Source organism: Poecilia reticulata, linkage group LG4 (assembly GCF_000633615.1).
Source record: "Poecilia reticulata strain Guanapo linkage group LG4, Guppy_female_1.0+MT, whole genome shotgun sequence".
Classification (NCBI taxonomy): domain Eukaryota; kingdom Metazoa; phylum Chordata; class Actinopteri; order Cyprinodontiformes; family Poeciliidae; genus Poecilia; species Poecilia reticulata.
In genome coordinates this window covers 2905034-2914300 of record NC_024334.1, presented here as the reverse complement: position 1 = coordinate 2914300, position 9267 = coordinate 2905034, and the positions used below count along the sequence as shown (strand labels likewise).

The window sequence follows — 9267 nt, the reverse complement described above, 5'->3', positions numbered from 1 at the left end:
TCAAATTTAAGACACCATGATGGAAATGTACAAAAGAGAATATAACTCACACAGTAGAAGTGTCGAGCGTTTCTGCACAGAATGAATGTGGCATCAAACAGGTTGGCAACAGAAGCGAGCCAGTGGCAACGATAAACATCATCCAGCCAGTTAGGGATAAACGTGCGCTTATAAGCTAGATGCAAAAAGCTAGCTAATTAGCAAGGGGATGTTAGCAGCTAGCTAACTGTAGCCTCAACATCCTTGAGTCACAGATACATKTTCACTTTGCCATGATAGATGCTAAAAGCTAGCTAGCTAGAAAGGGTATGTTAGCAGCTAGTTAGCAGCAGCCTCAACCACCAGAACGCAACGACGACATCTGCATGCGACAGAAAATAAACTACACAGAAACCAAATGAAATAGTCTTAAAATCACTAAATGTAAGACTTGTGATTACCGTACACTTGTTCAACTAAGTGYAAGACATTTAAGRCCTTAATTCTAGATACATGAATTTAAGACTTTTTAAGGATGTGCGGACAGCCTGTAGGTCGTTTTACTGATATGCAGCAGTTCAGYCAAAACAGAAAATMCCAAATCAGCWAAATTATTTGAATTATGTTTTTGTTTGGTTGGTTAAAATACGTGATTAATTTTACCTCCTCTTGAGAGTATTTTTTGYATCAGGCTTTAATTTATCAAACTACAGGGGAAGCTGCTTTGGTAGCAGCAGCTTGCGAGCCACACACGAACTCAGGCCTGATTTTCTTATCTCTGGTCCAGCTGAGCTCCAATCAGAGGTAGACGCTCGTTGGCTTTAAAACCAGTTGCAGCCTGCTCTCTGCCTGTATGTTTGGCGTTGCTAACCTTCCTCCGAGATGCACACACGGGATCCGCTCACCCCCTGCTGCAGCGGGAACGCCGGCTCGAAAACAGGCCCGTCATACGAAAACAGGAGGGTCTTATCGCGATCTGCGTTCTGCTGTTTTGATGAATGTTCGGATGTTTTTCCTAAAGCAGTTGGTGAGGTAAGTAGCCCACACGCATGCAATATGCAGCAAAGCGGAGGGGACTGGTTTGGCAGGTTTTTTTCCACTAGACTGGGACTAAACATGAAGTGCTTGCTCAGGAGCAGCTTGCGCCATCGCCACCCGGCTCACACAGACTTTCTGCAAAGCCCAACATCTCAGTGCAGCTCTCACAGGTGGCCTTTGTGTCTCCTTATCAGAGCGAATGTTGCTCAACAGGGGAACGTAAGGGCATGAAAATATGTGGCTGYTGAAAGTGAAATATTGGGAATCAGAGAACCTTCCAGCCACAGCTCCTAATTGGTCAGATCAYGATGTCTTAAATGACGRTATACATCAAAATCCATAATTAATTAAAAAAATTARAGCAGAAACGGTTAACTGGATTAATCATCATGAATTGATTAAAGAATTAATCATCCACTAATATAACAATCTGTTTCCTGAAGTTTATAGACTCAAAAAGTTGCACCAAAACTGAGCCAAAGCTGAAAATACACACATTTTTCATTTAACATGAAAATAAACCTTTTTGCTCTGTAAATGTCACCCAGAACTCAAGTGGCCTAATTTTAGCTTCACCTGGTTCAAATKCTGTTAAAACATCTACCAAGCCTCTTTTGATAGCTAATTAATCAGTTAATTAAAAAAAGTTAAGYCAAACACAATTATTTTTGCATAGAAAGGCGTAAGTGGTTAAATGAAATATCTGCAGAATATGCACATTTTTCAATCTGAATAACCGATTAATGGTCAGAATAATCAAAAGTTTGATCAATTACTAAAATAACCAYTAGCTGCACATTGTGGTGCATCACCTCCGACACAGAACTAAACTTAAATATCCACAGGTCACTCATWTAACTGGAAATACAGCAATATACAAATCTGGACAAACTTCCAGAAAACTGCAGAGCTGCTGAAACACAGACTTCCTTAAAACCTGCCTGCTTAGAGTTGCCTTWGATTAGCAGTAACTAGAACATTGATCGATATATTTGCTTGCTGGTCCCTTAGATCCACCAGAGAGTGGAAAGGCTACAGCTAACCGTCTCCTTGCAAGCGTAAACACAGCTGCTGTCAAGGTTGGGCTTCTTCTCCATCATCACACTGTAGCGCTTACAGTCAGCCACCATGTTTCAGTGATAAATAGGCCGCGGACAGCTGAGAATACTTTCTGTCAAGGAAACCATCCGCTCAGAAACCTTAAAGCTGCCTCAGARCAGAAAAGACAAACCCGTCACTAACTCAGCAGCATTCTTCAAAAGTTCATTTTCCATCCGTAGAACGACGAGGCTGGAGGCTGTGAACGAGTCCCAGGAGAAGAGGAAAGTTCTCGGCTGTTACATTGTTGATTTTACGTTGAGGACAGTCGGGTGCAAACACRCAGGAGACAGACGCCGATGGTTAAAGGATTATTTTATCTTAAAAAGGCAGCTATGCTTCATTTTGTGCAAGATAAGTGTGAGAACGAAGCCAGAGCAGGTGAGACAGCAAAGAGGAGCTTCGCTCAACGCCRGTTTCTACAAACTGTGTTCGATAATATAATTAGAAAACATAATATTCCCAAGTATCAGACCAGGCGCTGCAATTTTAGGCATTTTTCCTGRTTTTGTGATGCTGGAGCCTCTTGCCAAAGTCAAAGTCAAAACCTTGTTGTTGGAGTAACTCATGAGTTAGCAAGGATTATAAAACCGTCCTGGCTGTGCACATTCCTGACTGACTTTCACTTTCTGCATCGCACATTCCTGCAGCCAGGAAACCGTTTCCATGACACTGGCTCACATCAGGTGACTTTACTCCGGTGYCATTGCTGCAGTTGCATTATATCTGTAATACTGGAGCACATGTGTTACATAGATGTTGATCTTTTTCAATACATCAAAAATACAGATTAGGTTGAGGTGATTAAACTGTGTGAACCGCTGGGATGATTTTGGTGATTTAGCCTGTCATAAGAGAAAAATATTCATATTTTCACCATGTTATTTATTCATTTATTAATGTTAGTTTAAAACTAAATAATTAGCTGTTAGTCACTAATATAAATACAAATATTTGGCTTATTTTATTTAGCATTTATCTCTCAAAGCTAAATATTYAACTCTGAACTAAATATTTAGTTAGCAAACCAAGCATTTAGTTTCAAATTAAATATTTASCTCAGTGGTAAATATTTAGCAAATATGCAAATTCACATGCCAATAAACTGGAAGTGGATTACCAAAATAAAAGCTGTTGGCGTGACTTATGTGCTTCACCTGTTGCTGGTGTCACTTCGTCGTTATTTTTCCTTCTCTCAATGTTTAACATTTCATCTTAAAGCCGTTTGAATGGAAATACAGACGCTCACCAAATAACAGATTAGGATAGAAAACAACGAGCAAAAACTAATTATTCACTTTTAACTGACTAAGGAGTCAMATGGTGGACGGCTGTGTGTGAACCTGTGTGGTCGTGTGCAAACYAAGTGTCCAGGTGACTGTAGAAAAAGTTTTCAGCATGGCTCACTCCAGTTTTAGTTTGGTCCCAAAGGACRGTCTAATGGAGTACGACAGCTCCCTGGTTCCCTGATGACCTTTAACCCCAATCATGGTGGTGTGGGACCCTGCCATTCCCTGCACCACTCACACACACACACACACCTCAGCACATTGTTTCAACAGATTAGAGGAGATTGCTGGAAAACTCTGTCAGACGTGCAGCTTGTGTGCACAGCAGAACGAGTTAGATACGATTGGGAAGAAAAGCTCTCACTTCCTGTCCGTCACTAAGTCTCTCTCTCTCTCTCTCTCTGCTGCGCAAAACTTTGTCGATGTTCCGCTAATGTAAAAAAACAAAGAATTTTTCAATTGCAGCATTTCCATTAAATAAGAAACACAATTAAAATCACACATAAATAAGTTTGTTGACGCATCAAGTCATTAAAAACACGCCGCACCATCATCCTCCTACCACTTCCTGCCGTCTTCTTCGGCATTTCTGTCAGTAGTAACATTAAGTAATTGGTCACATGACTTGTGTGGTCCAAAAAGTGTTTTCATTGCAGTTTTGTGAATTTCGATACATCCTATAGCACAAAAACCTTTTAYCAAAAAACGTGAGTTTTTGATATTGGCGTGGTTTTATTAAGCAAATTTATTTTTAWAAATAAAAAGTTTTAAAGACAGTTAGTCTCTCACATCTGTAAGTTAACATTGATTAACCTATCAATAAACTAAAATCAATACATTCCGCTTATTCCACTGACTAAGAGCCAAAATGTTGATTTTTGTCACCTTTTTGTCCAGATGTTGGTATAGTTGAAGATTAACTGCAACGAAAAAACACGATGAATAACCATATTTTTTTTTTAAACTAGTCACAATCTATAATTTCATTTTCAGCCAATCTATACATTTAGCTGAAGTTGTAAAGCAGCCTGGAAAAATCCAGAAAAGTGGTMAATTTGAATGCATCCTTTCAAAGAGAATAAGAGTTTTACATATTTTATTCCCTTATTTCTCCTCCTTTTCCACCATAAACATTGTTATCAAAGAGTCAGATCAGAAAATAATTCAGAATAATGAAGATGTTTCACGGATGGATTTTTACACCATAAACTCCTTAGAAAAACCAAGATAAAGAGTTTATTGGTGTCTTATTTATTGTCTAGTTTACACATTTAAACACTGGCCACCGAATAAGCAGATGATTWAAAGTTAAACTATATTAAAAATGGRAAAAACACTAAATAGAAATTCTGGAAAAGAGCAAGAAACCCCRAACAATCTACTGCTGTCACCTRAAGTTCAAACTACAACAGCCGCAAAAACAAACGTTTCTTCAGAATCCATGGATTTATCTGCTGCAGTTTCTAATGATGAAACGCTGAATTTTATCAACCTGCAGCAGAATGTGAAGCATTTCCTGCTGCAGGTGTTAAAACGTCAGAAAGCAGCCAGGTGCTGCTAATCTACTGCACTCAATCTGTGACAAACGGAGGAATCCTGGCAGTGGGAAACTGGGATTACATTATAATCTTGGAGAAGTTACTGTTGCTGCCCATCTGGGGCCATTTCCAAACAACTCGGATCCTGTCATTTTACCATTAAAAAGAGAATAAATGGAAAAACATCAAGACAAACACAGATTTTCATTTTAGTTGACCTCTCAGCATCAGAGCCACAAACAGAGCAACAACTCAGCAGGTCAGTTAAGCTAGAAGTTAAATATGTAAAGTTAAATATGCGGCAGGTAAAAAAAGTCCTGAATATGTTGATGTTTTTCTTAGCAAATATATCTTATTATATTTCTGCTGACATGAAATTCACACCAGATGTCAACAACAGATTAAGTTAACGAGGAGCAACCAGGTCTGTCACAGCAACACATTTAGTTGGATGACAAAATGTCCACAAATGTATTGCGATAAACGATAATATTGTTGTTGTCAGACCATTTGCAAGTAATATAATGGTAAAAGTGCAAAAACAAATAAATAAAACTCAATAAATGTTCATTTCTAATGAACTGGAAGTCATTTTAAATGTCCAAAATAAACAAAATGACAGACACACCAAATAAAATTAATTATAAAGTCTTTGTAAACAAAATTATCCTTCAAAAAAAGGACAAGTTGAGACCAAAATACCTGACTGGAGACTTTTATAATTCAGTTTTTGATAGAAAGAGAGAAATGAGAAAAACAAACTTGTTTCAATTTATTACGCAATTAATTTATTCGTTGCTTGTGGCGACAGACCTAAGTGCAACAAGGAATAAGTGTTGAACACAAGAAGGAAAAATAAAAACAACTGAAGGCCTAGAAACCAGTTAAAACCTGTCAGTGTTTAGAGTAATTAAGTATTATGTCCAGCTGGTTTCTGATCAAATGATCCTCATTCCCAGTGTTGCACAGAGAGGTAGGATTGGTAAAATCAGATACTTTTACAAAGACATGCTGCCGTTACTCCTGCTAATGGCAACGGGTCCAAAATAAGTAAATACAGATATTCTCTAACTGGCTATTCAGTATAAAGTTCAGATGAATTAACATCTTAAATAGGAACAAATTTCTTCACAAAAACAGCCCAGGAGCCAATAATCCATAAAAAAAACTCATCAAATATAAAACGATCAAATAAGAAAAGAGCTGCATTTCATATTGACTGTGTGTGTGTGTGTGTGTGTGTGTGTTTACAGAGATGTGGGGTCCCGTCCATAACTCTGGCATTACTGTAGTTCCTCTCTTCTTTCTCATCATTAACATCAGCACCATGCGCGCATCGCTCTGTCCAGCTCCTGCGGTTCGTGTCAGAGGCTGTCAGCGTTCGTGTGGCTGGGGGAGAGACGCAAATACTTGTGACAGATTCCCAACCAAGCAGAAAAGAGGCCATCACACTTTATGTACATGCAGAGGCTCATAAACATGTGTGTGTGTGTGTGTGTGTGTGTGTGTGTGTGTGTGTGTGTGTGTGTGTGTGTGAGATGCAGATGTCCGGTGACAGCTCGCTGCTAGGGGGTCATCTGGAAGCAGCTGCCTAGGGGACAGAGGGAAACACACACACGCACACGCACACACACCCCCACACACGCACACACACACACACCCCCACACACGCACACACACACACACACACACATCAATGTTTGCGTGGCTATCTTTTTAGGGACTTTCCATTGACTTCTATTCATTTCTGCACCCTAAACCTCATCCTAACCCTAATCCAAACTCAAATCCCACCTTAGTCCTAAATCTGACCCAAAAACAGTGTTTCCCCTTGTGGGGACCAGGCTTCGGTCCCCACAATGAAGTGTCAAGAAAACGGTCCCCACAAAGTATTAAACAAATTTGTTTTTCCTCAGGATTTCATCATGTAACACCAACATGATGCATCTGGAGAAAGTTACATTATTTTAACTCATTTTAACTCATTATTTGTTTATCCCATCAGTTGTTCTGTTCTTCTAATTTGTGCAAAGCCAATTTTTCTGATTTGCCCTGCAGCTGCATCCAAAAGGCAGCAGGAGGAGGCAGGAAGATGAAGTAAGCAGGGTAGACTGGGGTTGGGGGGTGTTGTGGCAGGAGACCACCGCCCCCCCACGGAGAGCACTGCTCCATTCCCACACCACAGGTGACTGCCCTGCATCCCTCCCCTCTCCTCTCCAGTCTTCCCTCGTTCATTTGTCTCACTCCAGTGCCTCCCTCTGTTCTTAAAGGAGCAGTTTAGCCAAAATTAAAACTCTGCAGGTTTATTATCCCACACTGTACGTTTATTAAGCCGATTTGGGGCCAAGACTTTTTTTTTCCTCAATGGTTTAATTTTAACAGCCAGTCGTTTGCTGGAAGGGAGAGAATAAAAAACACTAAACAGTCAGTAGCTGCATTTCCTTTATAAGTTATGTTTAAAACTTTGTTGATCTTCTGCTAACGTCAAAAAAACTCAAGTTAAATAAGAATCACACATGAATAGGTTTGCAAACACATGTGCAATAACACAATAGTACATGCTTGAAAAGCAGGAGTGCAGCCTCCTGCACAACCAACAACAAGGTTGAATCAAGTAAGTCGTTTCTGGACGGTTAACAACAAAAACGCTTGTCTTTGTATAAATAAGAAACACAAACTGTGGAGCTGCGGCTGAGATGGAAAAATGGAGGGATTATAGAAACAAGGAACAAATTTTCACAACCGGGCAATATGGACGTTAAAAATACGCTAAAAAAGTTATATCCATTTGCCACACCTTCATTATTTCCTTATTTTAACAAAATACTATATTTTATTTAGGCCTTAAATCAGCTGCTAAAAGCTTTCTGTCTTTTTTCTGTTGCATATTGAAAATGGTGCTAAACATCTTGTGTCCAGATCACTTTTAAACTTAAGAATTACGTTTTTTGCAAATTTATTTAGACACATCAATACTTCGAAAGACGTTTGATGTACACAGTAATTTTTCTTAGATTACTCACAAGTTTGTTATGACTTTGTTCAACGTCAGCAGAGGCAGTTGTGTTTTTTTAGTTAATCTGTTGCGCTTATGATGTCAATGTTGAAAGAGAAAAATAAATTAATGACGTCAGATTTTCCACTATAACAGGTACAACAGGAGTATCAGGTGCGGCGAACGAGAAGCCTTGTGAACTGGAAGAACAGGTGACAACACCTGAGGGCCTTTAGAGCAAGTTCTCACACCTCACACTGACGTATGAACGCTCTAAAAATGAATAAATAAAGGATGGATACCAAGATGGCCGACATCTGAGCCAACAAATCTACAACACGTAGCAATGAAGAGCTTTATGCTTTTCTTTGCTTCACACTTAGAAATAAAAAATAAATTTTTCTTCTTCTGCAAATACACACATGCATTGCTCACTACTGCCCCCTCTTCCTTCAGGGCAAATGTTGAATTGGTAACATTTTGTCCAATTCTAATTGTGCAATGTAATATGATGTAAACAAAAGATGTTCCATGAATTAAAACTATAACAAAATGATGTAAAGAATTCAACTTTATGAAAAAACATAAAAGTTTTAATGTTCAACAAAACAAGTTGTTTCCCATTTACTTTTATTTGCCAACTATTATGTTTTCTGTAATTATCTAAACAAACTTAATTATTTTTCTAATTAATATTAAAAATAAAAATAAGAATTGATTATTGGGTGTGGGAGGTACAAGAGATCAAGCTAATGGTGTTTGTTAAACATATTTATATGTATTCATTGTTTGTTCAGTGTTTTTATTTTCTCTTCATGTATCATTCTTAAAATAAAAACAGTTATTAGATTACATTGTCACTTCTATGTTTACTACAGTTCTTGTTTTCCCCTCACCACTCTCATATTTTGGCCAAAACATGAGATCACCTGGCAGCGCAACATGAGGGTTCAAGTTCCCTTCAGCATCCACTGGCATACTGATTGTGTGTGTGTGTGTGTGTGTGTGTGTGTGTGTGTGTGTGTGTGTGAACCAGGTTTTTATGTCCTTTTGGGGACCTTTATCTGTCCACAATGTGGGGTTCTGGGGACCACGGCTCCTTGTGGGGACATTTTCTTTGTCCCCATGCGGGGAAATGCTGTTTTTGGGAGTTTAGGGCTAAGGTGTGAAGTGACTTTTGGTTAGGGGTACGGTAATGGTTAGGTTGTAGAAAATGAATGGAAGTCAATGTAAAGTCCCCATAAGACATGAAAACACAACTCTGTGTGTGTGTGTGTGTGTGTGTGTGTGTGTGTGTGCATGTGTGTGTGTGTGTGTGTGTGTGTGTGTG

General features: G+C 39.0%; 1 long non-coding RNA gene across 4 annotated transcripts in view; it reads right to left on the bottom strand.

Moving 5' to 3' along the window:
* LOC103463118 (uncharacterized) overlaps window positions 1-9267 on the bottom strand; it is a 170862-nt gene that overhangs the window by 35237 nt on the left and 126358 nt on the right. For 3 of the 4 annotated variants that reach the window (XR_533465.2, XR_533462.2, XR_533464.2), the window contains one exon: window positions 5656-6331. The exons of the other annotated variant lie outside the window; for it this stretch is intronic. This is a non-coding gene — a long non-coding RNA (uncharacterized LOC103463118). Of the gene's footprint in view, window positions 1-5655; window positions 6332-9267 lie in introns of those variants that run through there. 4 annotated transcript variants of the gene reach the window in all.